This window comes from Lissotriton helveticus, chromosome 11, assembly GCF_964261635.1.
Source record: "Lissotriton helveticus chromosome 11, aLisHel1.1, whole genome shotgun sequence".
NCBI classification, from domain to species: Eukaryota; Metazoa; Chordata; class Amphibia; order Caudata; family Salamandridae; genus Lissotriton; species Lissotriton helveticus.
Window position 1 is genome coordinate 38,139,938 of NC_136072.1, and position 17,157 is coordinate 38,157,094.

Sequence of the window (17,157 nt, forward strand, 5' to 3'; positions counted from 1 at the left end):
TGGGGACTTTTGCCAGATTCATCGATGGATTTTACATATTTTTTTCAGAGGCTAGACATTACCTAGGAATGCTTTTTAACATAGAGATGCTTTAGTTATAATGTGTGGTCGGGCCTCAGCCCGTTCATTGTCTTCCCACTGTAACATATTTATTACCAGCTCATGTGAGTGGTGACTCTGCTTTATGAAACTTATCATATAGTAGGACAATGAGTATAGCAGAAGGGGCGATCGAGATGCTTGCCTACATATTTGTTTATTTTTTATATAATGGCTGATTAATCTGTTCATGATATTTCCATTTTGTGACATGTTGCATTAAAATATATCCTGATTGCAGAATATATAAGAATTGGTACTGCGTTGGCCGGGAATCGAACCCGGGTCAACTGCTTGGAAGGCAGCTATGCTCACCACTATACCACCAACACCCTCTGATCTGTGCAATCTCGGTTCTAAACATTACGACCCTGAGTTCAATGTCTATCTTGCACCAGCTTCAATGGTGCATTTGGTTTAGATACCAACATGAGAAGCAGTAGAAAGGTTTTAGCAGATTGTAAGGAACTGGGATTGAAACCAAGGACAAAGCTGTGAAGAAGAGAAGAATGGTAAGCAGCAGTACAAATAATGGATATGAACATATAGAGGCAGCATGGGAAGCAAAGCAGGGAAAAGAAAGGGAGAACATTCAAGGAAATGCCCAGGAGATAGATAAGAGCAGAACAAAAAGGGAAGAATGATATTCAAAGCATGCCCAGAAAAGTGTGTGAAGGTCCCACCAGTCATTTATGCTTATTATTGTGTGTCTTTACTTTCAAGGTACAGGGTGGATCCTTTGACGATCCCTCTCTTGTATTTCAGCAGACACAGATAGTTCAGAAGTCGTTTCTACCATAGCTGGCACAAGCTTGCGCTTTTCCTTGCTGGCAGCCTGGAAATGACAGCTTGGTCCTTGGAAGAAAAATCAAGCTAAATTAGCAGAGGATGGTTTCGATCCATCGACCTCTGGGTTATGGGCCCAGCACGCTTCCTCTGCGCCACTCTGCTGCTTTGGGAAAGTGTTCTCTTTATGCAGATGAGGAGCATTCAGCAGAGTAGCGTGGGATTGGTCGGGCTCTCACCTCATTTGCCTAAGTATATCGCAAGGCATGCTGGGTATAGAAAAACTTAATCTTCCCCTCTCACAATCAGTCATAACTGAAAGTCAGACACTCTCAGGCACTAGCCGTTTCAAACCTTTATCAAGACAGCAGCTCTTGAACCCTCTATATCTCTCTCTGTGATACTAGCGCTAGCATGCTCAGGATTTGTCTTTACCTGGGTGCCAGAGATCTACCCGGTGAGGGCTTGCCCGGTGTGAGGCTTTTGAGCGTTTGGGAGCGTTGTGGACGTTGGACAGGAAACTATGCAAATTTGAATCATCCAACCTTCCTGCTGCAGTGAGACGCTCTTTCCATGGACATCTGCCTCTTGGATTCCTCTCAACTTGCCTTCTGATAAAGCATTTTGTGAGCCGCAGTTACCTTCGACAGCTACAAGGTGGCGCTACATGCAGGTGAGAGCACAAGTATGCACAACATGTTAAGGACTTTTGACAGATTTATCGGTGGATCTTGTATATTTTTTTCAGAGGCTAGATATTGCCTAGAAATGCTTTCTAACATAGAGATGCTAGAGTTATAATGTCTGGTCGGGCCTCAGCCCTTTCATTGTCTGCCCACTGTAACATATTTATTACCAGCACATGTGAGTGGTGACTCTACTTTATGAAACTTATCATATATTAGGACAATGAATGTAGCAGAAGGGGCGATCGAGAGGTTTGCCTACGTATTTGTTTATTTCTTTATATATGGCTGATTAATCTGTTCATGATATTTCCATTTTGTGAAATGTTGAATTAAAGTATATCCTGCTTGCAGAATATATAAGTATTTGCATTGCGTTGGCCGGGAATCAAACCCGGGTCAACTGCTTGGGAAGCAGCTATGCTCACCACTATACCACCAACGCCCTCTGACATTTGCGCTCTCGGTTCTAAATATTATGACTCAGAGATCAATGACTATCTTGCACCAGCTTCAATGGTGCATTTGGTTTAGATACCAACATGAAAAGCAGTAGAACGTTATTTGCAGAGGGTAAGGAACTGGGGATTAAAACCAAGGACAAAGCTGTGCAGAAGAGAAGAATGGAAAGCAGCAGTACAATTAATATATAAATAACATATAGAGGCAGCAAGGGAAGCAAAGCAGGGAAGAGAAAGAGAGAACATTCCATGAAATGCCCAGGAGATAGATAAGAGCAGAACAAAAAGGGAAGAATGAAATTCAAAGCCTGCACAGAAAAGTGTTTGAAGGTCCCACCAGTCATGTATGCTTATTTTTGTGTGTCTTTACTTTCAAAGTACAGGGTGGATCCTTTGACACTCCCTCTCTTGTATTTCAGCAGACACAGGTAGTTGAGAAGTCTTATATCACTTAGCTGGCACAAGCTTGCGCTTTTCCTTTCCGGCAGCGTGGAAATGACAGCTTTTTCCTTGGAAGAAAAATCAAGCAAAATTAGCAGAGGATGGTTTCGATCCATTGACCTCTGGGTTATGGGCCCAGCACGCTTCCGCTGCGCCACTCTGCTCCTTTTTCAGAGGGTTCTCTTTATGCAGATGAGGAGCATTCAGGGGAGTGACGTGGGCGTTCGGGACGTGAGAGGACGATGGGCAGGAAACTGTGCAAATTTGAAGCATCCATCCTTCCTGCTGCAGTCAGAGGCTCTTTCCAAGGACATCTGCCTCTTGGATTCCTCTCAACTTGCCTTCTGATAAAACATTTTGTGAGCCGCAGTTACCTTCGGCGCCTACAAGGTGGCGCTACATTCAGGTGAGAGCACAAGTATGCCCAAAATATTGGGGACTTTTGCCAGATTTATCGATGGATTTTACATATTTTTTTCAGAGGCTAGACATTACCTAGGAATGCTTTTTAACATAGAGATGCTTTAGTTATAATGTGTGGTCGGGCCTCAGCCCGTTCATTGTCTTCCCACTGTAACATATTTATTACCAGCTCATGTGAGTGGTGACTCTGCTTTATGAAACTTATCATACAGTAGGACAATGAGTATAGCAGAAGGGGCGATCGAGATGCTTGCCTACATATTTGTTTATTTTTTATATAATGGCTGATTAATCTGTTCATGATATTTCCATTTTGTGACATGTTGCATTAAAATATATCCTGATTGCAGAATATATAAGAATTGGTACTGTGTTGGCCGGGAATCGAACCCGGGTCAACTGCTTGGAAGGCAGCTATGCTCACCACTATACCACCAACGCCCTCTGATCTGTGCAATCTCGGTTCTAAACATTACGACCCTGAGTTCAATGTCTATCTTGCACCAGCTTCAATGGTGCATTTGGTTTAGATACCAACATGAGAAGCAGTAGAAAGGTTGTAGCAGATTGTAAGGAACTGGGATTGAAACCAAGGACAAAGCTGTGAAGAAGAGAAGAATGGTAAGCAGCAGTACAAATAATGGATATGAACATATAGAGGCAGCATGGGAAGCAAAGCAAGGAAAAGAAAGAGAGAACATTCCAGGAAATGCCCAGGAGATAGATAAGAGCAGAACAAAAAGGGAAGAATGATATTCAAAGCATGCCCAGAAAAGTGTGTGAAGGTCCCACCAGTCATTTATGCTTATTATTGTGTGTCTTTACTTTCAAGGTACAGGGTGGATCCTTTGACGATCCCTTTCTTGTATTTCAGCAGACACAGATAGTTCAGAAGTCGTTTCTACCATAGCTGGCACAAGCTTGCGCTTTTCATTGCTGGCAGCCTGGAAATGACAGCTTGGTCCTTGGAAGAAAAATCAAGCAAAATTAGCAGAGGATGGTTTCGATCCATCGACCTCTGGGTTATGGGCCCAGCACGCTTCCGCTGCACCACTCTGCTGCTTTGGGAAAGTGTTCTCTTTATGCAGATGAGGAGCATTCAGCAGAGTAGCGTGGGATTGGTCGGGCTCTCACCTCATTTGCCTAAGTATATCGCAAGGCATGCTGGGTATAGAAAAACTTCATCTTCCCCTCTCACAATCAGTCATAACTGAAAGTCAGACACTCTCAGGCACTAGCCGTTTCAAACCTTTATCAAGACAGCAGCTCTTGAACCCTCTATATCTCTCTCTGTGATACTAGCGCTAGCATGCTCAGGATTTGGCTTTACCTGGGTGCCAGAGATCTACCCGGTGAGGGCGAGGCTTTTGAGCGTTTGGGAGCGTTGTGGACGTTGGACAGGAAACTATGCAAATTTGAATCATCCAACCTTCCTGCTGCAGTGAGACGCTCTTTCCATGGACATCTGCCTCTTGGATTCCTCTCAACTTGCCTTCTGATAAAACATTTTGTGAGCCGCAGTTACCTTCGACAGCTACAAGGTGGCGCTACATGCAGGTGAGAGCACAAGTATGCACAAAATGTTAAGGACTTTTGACAGATTTATCGGTGGATCTTGTATATTTTTTTCAGAGGCTAGATATTGCCTAGAAATGCTTTCTAACATAGAGATGCTAGAGTTATAATGTCTGGTCGGGCCTCAGCCCTTTCATTGTCTGCCCACTGTAACATATTTATTACCAGCACATGTGAGTGGTGACTCTGCTTTATGAAACTTATCATATATTAGGACAATGAATGTAGCAGAAGGGGCAATCGAGAGGTTTGCCTACGTATTTGTTTATTTCTTTATATATGGCTGATTAATCTGTTCATGATATTTCCATTTTGTGAAATGTTGAATTAAAGTATATCCTGCTTGCTGAATATATAAGTATTTGCATTGCGTTGGCTGGGAATTGAACCTGGGTCAACTGCTTGGGAAGCAGCTATGCTCACCACTATACCACCAACGCCCTCTGACATTTGCGCTCTCGGTTCTAAATATTATGACTCCGAGATCAATGACTATCTTGCACCAGCTTCAATGGTGCATTTGGTTTAGATATCAACATGAAAAGCAGTAGAACGTTATTTGCAGAGGGTAAGGAACTGGGGATTAAAACCAAGGACAAAGCTGTGCAGAAGAGAAGAATGGAAAGCAGCAGTACAATTAATATATATATAACATATAGAGGCAGCAAGGGAAGCAAAGCAGGGAAGAGAAAGAGAGAACATTCCATGAAATGCCCAGGAGATAGATAAGAGCAGAACAAAAAGGGAAGAATGAAATTCAAAGCCTGCACAGAAAAGTGCTTGAAGGTCCCACCAGTCATGTATGCTTATTATTGTGTGTCTTTACTTTCAAAGTACAGGGTGGATCCTTTGACACTCCCTCTCTTGTATTTCAGCAGACACAGGTAGTTGAGAAGTCTTATATCACTTAGCTGGCACAAGTTTGCGCTTTTCCTTTCCGGCAGCGTGGAAATGACAGCTTGGTCCTTGGAAGAAAAATCAAGCAAAATTAGCAGAGGATGGTTTCGATCCATCGACCTCTGGGTTATGGGCCCAGCACGCTTCCGCTGTGCCACTCTGCTCCTTTTTCAGAGTGTTCTCTTTATGCAGATGAGGAGCATTCAGGGGAGTGACGTGGGCGTTCGGGAAGTGAGAGGACGATGGGCAGGAAACTGTGCAAATTTGAAGCATTCATCCTTCCTGCTGCAGTCAGAGGCTCTTTCCAAGGACATCTGCCTCTTGGATTCCTCTCAACTTGCCTTCTGATAAAACATTTTGTGAGCCGCAGTTACCTTCGGCGCCTACAAGGTGGCGCTACATTCAGGTGAGAGCACAAGTATGCCCAAAATATTGGGGACTTTTGCCAGATTTATCGATTGATTTTACATATTTTTTTCAGAGGCTAGACATTACCTAGGAATGCTTTTTAACATAGAGATGCTTTAGTTATAATGTGTGGTCGGGCCTCAGCCCGTTCATTGTCTTCCCACTGTAACATATTTATTACCAGCTCATGTGAGTGGTGACTCTGCTTTATGAAACTTATCATATAGTAGGACAATGAGTATAGCAGAAGGGGCGATCGAGATGCTTGCCTACATATTTGTTTATTTTTTATATAATGGCTGATTAATCTGTTCATGATATTTCCATTTTGTGACATGTTGCATTAAAATATATCCTGATTGCAGAATATATAAGAATTGGCACTGCGTTGGCCGGGAATCGAACCCGGGTCAACTGCTTGGAAGGAAGCTATGCTCACCACTATACCACCAACTCCCTCTGATCTGTGCAATCTCGGTTCTCAACATTACGACCCTGAGTTCAATGTCTATCTTGCACCAGCTTCAATGGTGCATTTGGTTTAGATACCAACATGAGAAGCAGTAGAAAGGTTTTAGCAGATTGTAAGGAACTGGGATTGAAACCAAGGACAAAGCTGTGAAGAAGAGAAGAATGGTAAGCAGCAGTACAAATAATGGATATGAACATATAGAGGCAGCATGGGAAGCAAAGCAGGGAAAAGAAAGAGAGAACATTCCAGGAAATGCCCAGGAGATAGATAAGAGCAGAACAAAAAGGGAAGAATGATATTCAAAGCATGCCCAGAAAAGTGTTTGAAGGTCCCACCAGTCATTTATGCTTATTATTGTGTGTCTTTACTTTCAAGGTACAGGGTGGATCCCTTTGACGATCCCTCTCTTGTATTTCAGCAGACACAGATAGTTCAGAAGTTGTTTCTACCACAGCTGGCACAAGCTTGCGCTTTTCCTTGCTGGCAGCCTTAAAATGACAGCTTGGTCCTTGGAAGAAAAATCAAGCAAAACTAGCAGAGGATGGTTTCGATCCATCGACCTCTGGGTTATGGGCCCAGCACGCTTCCGCTGCGCCACTCTGCTGCTTTGGGAAAGTGTTCTCTTTATGCAGATGAGGAGCATTCAGCAGAGTAGCATGGGATTGGTCGGGCTCTCACCTCATTTGCCTAAGTATATCGCAAGGCATGCTGGGTATAGAAAAAGTTCATCTTCCCCTCTCACAATCAGTCATAACTGAAAGTCAGACACTCTCAGGCACTGGCCGTTTCAAACCTTTATCAAGACAGCAGCTCTTCAACCCTCTATATCTCTCTCTGTGATACTAGCGCTAGCATGCTCAGGATTTGGCTTTACCTGGGTGCCAGAGATCTACCCGGTGAGGGCTTGCCCGGTGTGAGGCTTTTGAGCGTTTGGGAGCGTTGTGGACGTTGGACAGGAAACTATGCAAATTTGAATCATCCAACCTTCCTGCTGCAGTGAGACGCTCTTTCCATGGACATCTGCCTCTTGGATTCCTCTCAACTTGCCTTCTGATAAAACATTTTGTGAGCCGCAGTTACCTTCGACAGCTACAAGGTGGCGCTACATGCAGGTGAGAGCACAAGTATGCACAAAATGTTAAGGACTTTTGACAGATTTATCGGTGGATCTTGTATATTTTTTTCAGAGGCTAGATATTGCCTAGAAATGCTTTCTAACATAGAGATGCTAGAGTTATAATGTCTGGTCGGGCCTCGGCCCTTTCATTGTCTGCCCACTGTAACATATTTATTACCAGCACATGTGAGTGGTGACTCTGCTTTATGAAACTTATCATATATTAGGACAATGAATGTAGCAGAAGGGGCGATCGAGAGGTTTGCCTACGTATTAGTTTATTTCTTTATATATGGCTGATTAATCTGTTCATGATATTTCCATTTTGTGAAATGTTGAATTAAAGTATATCCTGCTTGCAGAATATATAAGTATTTGCATTGCGTTGGCCGGGAATCAAACCCGGGTCAACTGCTTGGGAAGCAGCTATGCTCACCACTATACCACCAACGCCCTCTGACATTTGCACTCTCGGTTCTAAATATTATGACTCAGAGATCAATGACTATCTTGCACCAGCTTCAATGGTGCATTTGGTTTAGATACCAACATGAAAAGCAGTAGTATGTTATTTGCAGAGGGTAAGGAACTGGGGATTAAAACCAAGGACAAAGCTGTGCAGAAGAGAAGAATGGAAAGCAGCAGTACGATTAATATATATATAACATATAGAGGCAGCAAGGGAAGCAAAGCAGGGAAGAGAAAGAGAGAACATTCCATGAAATGCCCAGGAGATAGATAAGAGCAGAACAAAAAGGGAAGAATGAAATTCAAAGCCTGCACAGAAAAGTGTTTGAAGGTCCCACCAGTCATGTATGCTTATTATTGTGTGTCTTTACTTTCAAAGTACAGGGTGGATCCTTTGACACTCCCTCTCTTGTATTTCAGCAGACACAGGTAGTTGAGAAGTCTTATATCACTTAGCTGGCACAAGCTTGCGCTTTTCCTTTCCGGCAGCGTGGAATTGACAGCTTGGTCCTTGGAAGAAAAATCAAGCAAAATTAGCAGAGGATGGTTTCGATCCATCGACCTCTGGGTTATGGGCCCAGCACGCTTCCGCTGCGCCACTCTGCTCCTTTTTCAGAGGGTTCTCTTTATGCAGATGAGGAGCATTCAGGGGAGTGACCTGGGCGTTCGGGACGTGAGAGGACGATGGGCAGGAAACTGTGCAAATTTGAAGCATCCATCCTTCCTGCTGCAGTCAGAGGCTCTTTCCAAGGACATCTGCCTCTTGGATTCCTCTCAACTTGCCTTCTGATAAAACATTTTGTGAGCCGCAGTTACCTTCGGCGCCTACAAGGTGGCGCTACATTCAGGTGAGAGCACAAGTATGCCCAAAATATTGGGGACTTTTGCCAGATTTATCGATGGATTTTACATATTTTTTTCAGAGGCTAGACATTACCTAGGAATGCTTTTTAACATAGAGATGCTTTAGTTATAATGTGTGGTCGGGCCTCAGCCCGTTCATTGTCTTCCCACTGTAACATATTTATTACCAGCTCATGTGAGTGGTGACTCTGCTTTATGAAACTTATCATATAGTAGGACAATGAGTATAGCAGAAGGGGCGATCGAGATGCTTGCCTACATATTTGTTTATTTTTTATATAATGGCTGATTAATCTGTTCATGATATTTCCATTTTGTGACATGTTGCATTAAAATATATCCTGATTGCAGAATATATAAGAATTGATACTGCGTTGGCCGGGAATCGAACCCGGGTCAACTGCTTGGAAGGCAGCTATGCTCACCACTATACCACCAACGCCCTCTGATCTGTGCAATCTCGGTTCTAAACATTACGACCCTGAGTTCAATGTCTATCTTGCACCAGCTTCAATGGTGCATTTGGTTTAGATACCAACATGAGAAGCAGTAGAAAGGTTTTAGCAGATTGTAAGGAACTGGGATTGAAACCAAGGACAAAGCTGTGAAGAAGAGAAGAATGGTAAGCAGCAGTACAAATAATGGATATGAACATATAGAGGCAGCATGGGAAGCAAAGCAGGGAAAAGAAAGAGAGAACATTCCAGGAAATGCCCAGGAGATAGATAAGAGCAGAACAAAAAGGGAAGAATGATATTCAAAGCATGCCCAGAAAAGTGTGTGAAGGTCCCACCAGTCATTTATGCTTATTATTGTGTGTCTTTACTTTCAAGGTACAGGGTGGATCCTTTGACGATCCCTCTCTTGTATTTCAGCAGACACAGATAGTTCAGAAGTCGTTTCTACCATAGCTGGCACAAGCTTGCGCTTTTCCTTGCTGGCAGCCTGGAAATGACAGCTTGGTCCTTGGAAGAAAAATCAAGCAAAATTAGCAGAGGATGGTTTCGATCCATCGACCTCTGGGTTATGGGCCCAGCACGCTTCCGCTGCGCCACTCTGCTGCTTTGGGAAAGTGTTCTCTTTATGCAGATGAGGAGCATTCAGCAGAGTAGCGTGGGATTGGTCGGGCTCTCACCTCATTTGCCTAAGTATATCGCAAGGCATGCTGGGTATAGAAAAACTTCATCTTCCCCTCTCACAATCAGTCATAACTGAAAGTCAGACACTCTCAGGCACTAGCCGTTTCAAACCTTTATCAAGACAGCAGCTCTTGAACCCTCTATATCTCTCTCTGTGATACTAGCGCTAGCATGCTCAGGATTTGTCTTTACCTGGGTGCCAGAGATTTACCCGGTGAGGGCGAGGCTTTTGAGCGTTTGGGAGCGTTGTGGACGTTGGACAGGAAACTATGCAAATTTGAATCATCCAACCTTCCTGCTGCAGTGAGACGCTCTTTCCATGGACATCTGCCTCTTGGATTCCTCTCAACTTGCCTTCTGATAAAGCCTTTTGTGAGCCGCAGTTACCTTCGACAGCTACAAGGTGGCGCTACATGCAGGTGAGAGCACAAGTATGCACAAAATGTTAAGGACTTTTGACAGATTTATCGGTGGATCTTGTATATTTTTTTCAGAGGCTAGATATTGCCTAGAAATGCTTTCTAACATAGAGATGCTAGAGTTATAATGTCTGGTCGGGCCTCAGCCCTTTCATTGTCTGCCCACTGTAACATATTTATTACCAGCACATGTGAGTGGTGACTCTGCTTTATGAAACTTATCATATATTAGGACAATGAATGTAGCAGAAGGGGCGATCGAGAGGTTTGCCTACGTATTTGTTTATTTCTTTATATATGGCTGATTAATCTGTTCATGATATTTCCATTTTGTGAAATGTTGAATTAAAGTATATCCTGCTTGCAGAATATATAAGTATTTGCATTGCGTTGGCCGGGAATCAAACCTGGGTCAACTGCTTGGGAAGGAGCTATGCTCTCCACTATACCACCAACGCCCTCTGACATTTGCACTCTCGGTTCTAAATATTATGACTCAGAGATCAATGACTATCTTGCACCAGCTTCAATGGTGCATTTGGTTTAGATACCAACATGAAAAGCAGTAGAACGTTATTTGCAGAGGGTAAGGAACTGGGGATTAAAACCAAGGACAAAGCTGTGCAGAAGAGAAGAATGGAAAGCAGCAGTACAATTAATATATATATAACATATAGAGGCAGCAAGGGAAGCAAAGCAGGGAAGAGAAAGAGAGAACATTCCATGAAATGCCCAGGAGATAGATAAGAGCAGAACAAAAAGGGAAGAATGAAATTCAAAGCCTGCACAGAAAAGTGTTTGAAGGTCCCACCAGTCATGTATGCTTATTATTGTGTGTCTTTACTTTCAAAGTACAGGGTGGATCCTTTGACACTCCCTCTCTTGTATTTCAGCAGACACAGGTAGTTGAGAAGTCTTATATCACTTAGCTGGCACAAGCTTGCGCTTTTCCTTTCCGGCAGCGTGGAAATGACAGCTTGGTCCTTGGAAGAAAAATCAAGCAAAATTAGCAGAGGATGGTTTCGATCCATCGACCTCTGGGTTATGGGCCCCAGCACGCTTCCGCTGCGCCACTCTGCTCCTTTTTCAGAAGGTTCTCTTTATGCTGATGAGGAGCATTCAGGGGAGTGACGTGGGCGTTCGGGACGTGAGAGGACGATGGGCAGGAAACTGTGCAAATTTGAAGCATCCATCCTTCCTGCTGCAGTCAGAGGCTCTTTCCAAGGACATCTGCCTCTTGGATTCCTCTCAACTTGCCTTCTGATAAAACATTTTGTGAGCCGCAGTTACCTTCGGCGCCTACAAGGTGGCGCTACATTCAGGTGAGAGCACAAGTATGCCCAAAATATTGGGGACTTTTGCCAGATTTATCGATGGATTTTACATATTTTTTTCAGAGGCTAGACATTACCTAGGAATGCTTTTTAACATAGAGATGCTTTAGTTATAATGTGTGGTCGGGCCTCAGCCCGTTCATTGTCTTCCCACTGTAACATATTTATTACCAGCTCATGTGAGTGGTGACTCTGCTTTATTAAACTTATCATATAGTAGGACAATGAGTATAGCAGAAGGGGCGATCGAGATGCTTGCCTACATATTTGTTTATTTTTTATATAATGGCTGATTAATCTGTTCATGATATTTCCATTTTGTGACATGTTGCATTAAAATATATCCTGATTGCAGAATATATAAGAATTGGTACTGCGTTGGCCGGGAATTGAACCCGGGTCAACTGCTTGGAAGGCAGCTATGCTCACCACTATACCACCAACGCCCTCTGATCTGTGCAAGCTCGGTTCTAAACATTACGACCCTGAGTTCAATGTCTATCTTGCACCAGCTTCAATGGTGCATTTGGTTTAGATACCAACATGAGAAGCAGTAGAAAGGTTTTAGCAGATTGTAAGGAACTGGGATTGAAACCAAGGACAAAGCTGTGAAGAAGAGAAGAATGGTAAGCAGCAGTACAAATAATGGATATGAACATATAGAGGCAGCATGGGAAGCAAAGCAGGGAAAAGAAAGAGAGAACATTCCAGGAAATGCCCAGGAGATAGATAAGAGCAGAACAAAAAGGGAAGAATGATATTCAAAGCATGCCCAGAAAAGTGTGTGAAGGTCCCACCAGTCATTTATGCTTATTATTGTGTGTCTTTACTTTCAAGGTACAGGGTGGATCCTTTGACGATCCCTCCCTTGTATTTCAGCAGACACAGATAGTTCAGAAGTCGTTTCTACCATAGCTGGCACAAGCTTGCGCTTTTCCTTGCTGGCAGCCTGGAAATGACAGCTTGGTCCTTGGAAGAAAAATCAAGCAAAATTAGCAGAGGATGGTTTCGATCCATCGACCTCTGGGTTATGGGCCCAGCACGCTTCCGCTGCGCCACTCTGCTGCTTTGGGAAAGTGTTCTCTTTATGCAGATGAGGAGCATTCAGCAGAGTAGCGTGGGATTGGTCGGGCTCTCACCTCATTTGCCTAAGTATATCGCAAGGCATGCTGGGTATAGAAAAACTTCATCTTCCCCTCTCACAATCAGTCATAACTGAAAGTCAGACACTCTCAGGCACAAGCCGTTTCAAACCTTTATCAAGACAGCAGCTCTTGAACCCTCTATATCTCTCTCTGTGATACTAGCGCTAGCATGCTCAGGATTTGGCTTTACCTGGGTGCCAGAGATCTACCCGGTGTGAGGCTTTTGAGCGTTTGGGAGCGTTGTGGACGTTGGACAGGAAACTATGCAAATTTGAATCATCCAACCTTCCTGCTGCAGTGAGACGCTCTTTCCATGGACATCTGCCTCTTGGATTCCTCTCAACTTGCCTTCTGATAAAACATTTTGTGAGCGGCAGTTACCTTCGACAGCTACAAGGTGGCGCTACATGCAGGTGAGAGCACAAGTATGCACAAAATGTTAAGGACTTTTGACAGATTTATCGGTGGATCTTGTATATTTTTTTCAGAGGCTAGATATTGCCTAGAAATGCTTTCTAACATAGAGATGCTAGAGTTATAATGTCTGGTCGGGCCTCAGCCCTTTCATTGTCTGCCCACTGTAACATATTTATTACCAGCACATGTGAGTGGTGACTCTGCTTTATGAAACTTATCATATATTAGGACAATGAATGTAGCAGAAGGGGCAATCGAGAGGTTTGCCTACGTATTTGTTTATTTCTTTATATATGGCTGATTAATCTGTTCATGATATTTCCATTTTGTGAAATGTTGAATTAAAGTATATCCTGCTTGCAGAATATATAAGTATTTGCATTGCGTTGGCCGGGAATCGAACCTGGGTCAACTGCTTGGGAAGCAGCTATGCTCACCACTATACCACCAACGCCCTCTGACATTTGCACTCTCGGTTCTAAATATTATGACTCAGAGATCAATGACTATCTTGCACCAGCTTCAATGGTGCATTTGGTTTAGATATCAACATGAAAAGCAGTAGAACGTTATTTGCAGAGGGTAAGGAACTGGGGATTAAAACCAAGGACAAAGCTGTGCAGAAGAGAAGAATGGAAAGCAGCAGTACAATTAATATATATATAACATATAGAGGCAGCAAGGGAAGCAAAGCAGGGAAGAGAAAGAGAGAACATTCCATGAAATGCCCAGGAGATAGATAAGAGCAGAACAAAAAGGGAAGAATGAAATTCAAAGCCTGCACAGAAAAGTGTTTGAAGGTCCCACCAGTCATGTATGCTTATTATTGTGTGTCTTTACTTTCAAAGTACAGGGTGGATCCTTTGACACTCCCTCTCTTGTATTTCAGCAGACACAGGTAGTTGAGAAGTCTTATATCACTTAGCTGGCACAAGCTTGCGCTTTTCCTTTCCGGCAGCGTGGAAATGACAGCTTGGTCCTTGGAAGAAAAATCAAGCAAAATTAGCAGAGGATGGTTTCGATCCATCGACTTCTGGGTTATGGGCCCAGCACGCTTCCGCTGCGCCACTCTGCTCCTTTTTCAGAGTGTTCTCTTTATGCAGATGAGGAGCATTCAGGGGAGTGACGTGGGCGTTCGGGACGTGAGAGGATGATGGGCAGGAAACTGTGCAAATTTGAAGCATCCATCCTTCCTGCTGCAGTCAGAGGCTCTTTCCAAGGACATCTGCCTCTTGGATTCCTCTCAACTTGCCTTCTGATAAAACATTTTGTGAGCCGCAGTTACCTTCGGCGCCTACAAGGTGGCGCTACATTCAGGTGAGAGCACAAGTATGCCCAAAATATTGGGGACTTTTGCCAGATTTATCGATGGATTTTACATATTTTTTTCAGAGGCTAGACATTACCTAGGAATGCTTTTTAACATAGAGATGCTTTAGTTATAATGTGTGGTTGGGCCTCAGCCCGTTCATTGTCTTCCCACTGTAACATATTTATTACCAGCTCATGTGAGTGGTGACTCTGCTTTATGAAACTTATCATATAGTAGGACAATGAGTATAGCAGAAGGGGCGATCGAGATGCTTGCCTACATATTTGTTTATTTTTTATATAATGGCTGATTAATCTGTTCATGATATTTCCATTTTGTGACATGTTGCATTAAAATATATCCTGATTGCAGAATATATAAGAATTGGTACTGCGTTGGCCGGGAATCGAACCCGGGTCAACTGCTTGGAAGGCAGCTATGCTCACCACTATACCACCAACACCCTCTGATCTGTGCAATCTCGGTTCTAAACATTACGACCCTGAGTTCAATGTCTATCTTGCACCAGCTTCAATGGTGCATTTGGTTTAGATACCAACATGAGAAGCAGTAGAAAGGTTTTAGCAGATTGTAAGGAACTGGGATTGAAACCAAGGACAAAGCTGTGAAGAAGAGAAGAATGGTAAGCAGCAGTACAAATAATGGATATGAACATATAGAGGCAGCATGGGAAGCAAAGCAGGGAAAAGAAAGAGAGAACATTCAAGGAAATGCCCAGGAGATAGATAAGAGCAGAACAAAAAGGGAAGAATGATATTCAAAGCATGCCCAGAAAAGTGTGTGAAGGTCCCACCAGTCATTTATGCTTATTATTGTGTGTCTTTACTTTCAAGGTACAGGGTGGATCTTTTGACGATCCCTCTCTTGTATTTCAGCAGACACAGATAGTTCAGAAGTCGTTTCTACCATAGCTGGCACAAGCTTGCGCTTTTCCTTGCTGGCAGCCTGGAAATGACAGCTTGGTCCTTGGAAGAAAAATCAAGCAAAATTAGCAGAGGATGGTTTCGATCCATCGACCTCTGGGTTATGGGCCCAGCACGCTTCCGCTGCGCCACTCTGCTACTTTGGGAAAGTGTTCTCTTTATGCAGATGAGGAGCATTCAGCAGAGTAGCGTGGGATTGGTCGGGCTCTCACCTCATTTGCCTAAGTATATCGCAAGGCATGCTGGGTATAGAAAAACTTAATCTTCCCCTCTCACAATCAGTCATAACTGAAAGTCAGACACTCTCAGGCACTAGCCGTTTCAAACCTTTATCAAGACAGCAGCTCTTGAACCCTCTATATCTCTCTCTGTGATACTAGCGCTAGCATGCTCAGGATTTGTCTTTACCTGGGTGCCAGAGATCTACCCGGTGAGGGCTTGCCCGGTGTGAGGCTTTTGAGCGTTTGGGAGCGTTGTGGACGTTGGACAGGAAACTATGCAAATTTGAATCATCCAACCTTCCTGCTGCAGTGAGACGCTCTTTCCATGGACATCTGCCTCTTGGATTCCTCTCAACTTGCCTTCTGATAAAGCATTTTGTGAGCCGCAGTTACCTTCGATAGCTACAAGGTGGCGCTACATGCAGGTGAGAGCACAAGTATGCACAAAATGTTAAGGACTTTTGACAGATTTATCGGTGGATCTTGTATATTTTTTTCAGAGGCTAGATATTGCCTAGAAATGCTTTCTAACATAGAGATGCTAGAGTTATAATGTCTGGTCGGGCCTCAGCCCTTTCATTGTCTGCCCACTGTAACATATTTATTACCAGCACATGTGAGTGGTGACTCTGCTTTATGAAACTTATCATACATTAGGACAATGAATGTAGCAGAAGGGGCGATCGAGAGGTTTGCCTACGTATTTGTTTATTTCTTTATATATGGCTGATTAATCTGTTCATGATATTTCCATTTTGTGAAATGTTGAATTAAAGTATATCCTGCTTGCAGAATATATAAGTATTTGCATTGCGTTGGCCGGGAATCAAACCCGGGTCAACTGCTTGGGAAGCAGCTATGCTCACCACTATACCACCAACGCCCTCTGACATTTGCGCTCTCGGTTCTAAATATTATGACTCAGAGATCAATGACTATCTTGCACCAGCTTCAATGGTGCATTTGGTTTAGATACCAACATGAAAAGCAGTAGAACGTTATTTGCAGAGGGTAAGGAACTGGGGATTAAAACCAAGGACAAAGCTGTGCAGAAGAGAAGAATGGAAAGCAGCAGTACAATTAATATATAAATAACATATAGAGGCAGCAAGGGAAGCAAAGCAGGGAAGAGAAAGAGAGAACATTCCATGAAATGCCCAGGAGATAGATAAGAGCAGAACAAAAAGGGAAGAATGAAATTCAAAGCCTGCACAGAAAAGTGTTTGAAGGTCCCACCAGTCATGTATGCTTATTTTTGTGTGTCTTTACTTTCAAAGTACAGGGTGGATCCTTTGACACTCCCTCTCTTGTATTTCAGCAGACACAGGTAGTTGAGAAGTCTTATATCACTTAGCTGGCACAAGCTTGCGCTTTTCCTTTCCGGCAGCGTGGAAATGACAGCTTGGTCCTTGGAAGAAAAATCAAGCAAAATTAGCAGAGGATGGTTTCGATCCATTGACCTCTGGGTTATGGGCCCAGCACGCTTCCGCTGCGCCACTCTGCTCCTTTTTCAGAGGGTTCTCTTTATG

At 43.5% G+C, this 17,157-nt stretch overlaps 14 non-coding genes across 14 annotated transcripts; all 14 read right to left on the bottom strand.

Moving 5' to 3' along the window:
• Window positions 1-359: 359 nt before the first annotated feature.
• On the bottom strand, window positions 360-431 carry TRNAG-UCC (transfer RNA glycine (anticodon UCC)). The gene has a single exon. It is a non-coding gene; the product is annotated as a tRNA-Gly (tRNA).
• Window positions 432-1,944: 1,513 nt separating this feature from the next.
• On the bottom strand, window positions 1,945-2,016 carry TRNAG-CCC (transfer RNA glycine (anticodon CCC)). Its single transcript has one exon. It is a non-coding gene; the product is annotated as a tRNA-Gly (tRNA).
• A 1,249-nt stretch (window positions 2,017-3,265) lies between these two features.
• On the bottom strand, window positions 3,266-3,337 carry TRNAG-UCC (transfer RNA glycine (anticodon UCC)). The gene has a single exon. It is a non-coding gene; the product is annotated as a tRNA-Gly (tRNA).
• Window positions 3,338-6,780: 3,443 nt separating this feature from the next.
• TRNAM-CAU (transfer RNA methionine (anticodon CAU)) lies at window positions 6,781-6,852 on the bottom strand. Its single transcript has one exon. It is a non-coding gene; the product is annotated as a tRNA-Met (tRNA).
• Window positions 6,853-7,746: 894 nt separating this feature from the next.
• TRNAG-CCC (transfer RNA glycine (anticodon CCC)) lies at window positions 7,747-7,818 on the bottom strand. Its single transcript has one exon. It is a non-coding gene; the product is annotated as a tRNA-Gly (tRNA).
• A 549-nt stretch (window positions 7,819-8,367) lies between these two features.
• TRNAM-CAU (transfer RNA methionine (anticodon CAU)) lies at window positions 8,368-8,439 on the bottom strand. Its single transcript has one exon. It is a non-coding gene; the product is annotated as a tRNA-Met (tRNA).
• A 628-nt stretch (window positions 8,440-9,067) lies between these two features.
• Window positions 9,068-9,139, bottom strand: TRNAG-UCC (transfer RNA glycine (anticodon UCC)). The gene has a single exon. It is a non-coding gene; the product is annotated as a tRNA-Gly (tRNA).
• Window positions 9,140-9,686: 547 nt separating this feature from the next.
• TRNAM-CAU (transfer RNA methionine (anticodon CAU)) lies at window positions 9,687-9,758 on the bottom strand. The gene has a single exon. It is a non-coding gene; the product is annotated as a tRNA-Met (tRNA).
• Window positions 9,759-11,963: 2,205 nt separating this feature from the next.
• Window positions 11,964-12,035, bottom strand: TRNAG-UCC (transfer RNA glycine (anticodon UCC)). Its single transcript has one exon. It is a non-coding gene; the product is annotated as a tRNA-Gly (tRNA).
• Window positions 12,036-12,582: 547 nt separating this feature from the next.
• Window positions 12,583-12,654, bottom strand: TRNAM-CAU (transfer RNA methionine (anticodon CAU)). The gene has a single exon. It is a non-coding gene; the product is annotated as a tRNA-Met (tRNA).
• Window positions 12,655-13,533: 879 nt separating this feature from the next.
• On the bottom strand, window positions 13,534-13,605 carry TRNAG-CCC (transfer RNA glycine (anticodon CCC)). Its single transcript has one exon. It is a non-coding gene; the product is annotated as a tRNA-Gly (tRNA).
• A 1,249-nt stretch (window positions 13,606-14,854) lies between these two features.
• TRNAG-UCC (transfer RNA glycine (anticodon UCC)) lies at window positions 14,855-14,926 on the bottom strand. The gene has a single exon. It is a non-coding gene; the product is annotated as a tRNA-Gly (tRNA).
• Window positions 14,927-15,473: 547 nt separating this feature from the next.
• Window positions 15,474-15,545, bottom strand: TRNAM-CAU (transfer RNA methionine (anticodon CAU)). Its single transcript has one exon. It is a non-coding gene; the product is annotated as a tRNA-Met (tRNA).
• Window positions 15,546-16,439: 894 nt separating this feature from the next.
• TRNAG-CCC (transfer RNA glycine (anticodon CCC)) lies at window positions 16,440-16,511 on the bottom strand. The gene has a single exon. It is a non-coding gene; the product is annotated as a tRNA-Gly (tRNA).
• Window positions 16,512-17,157: the final 646 nt, after the last annotated feature.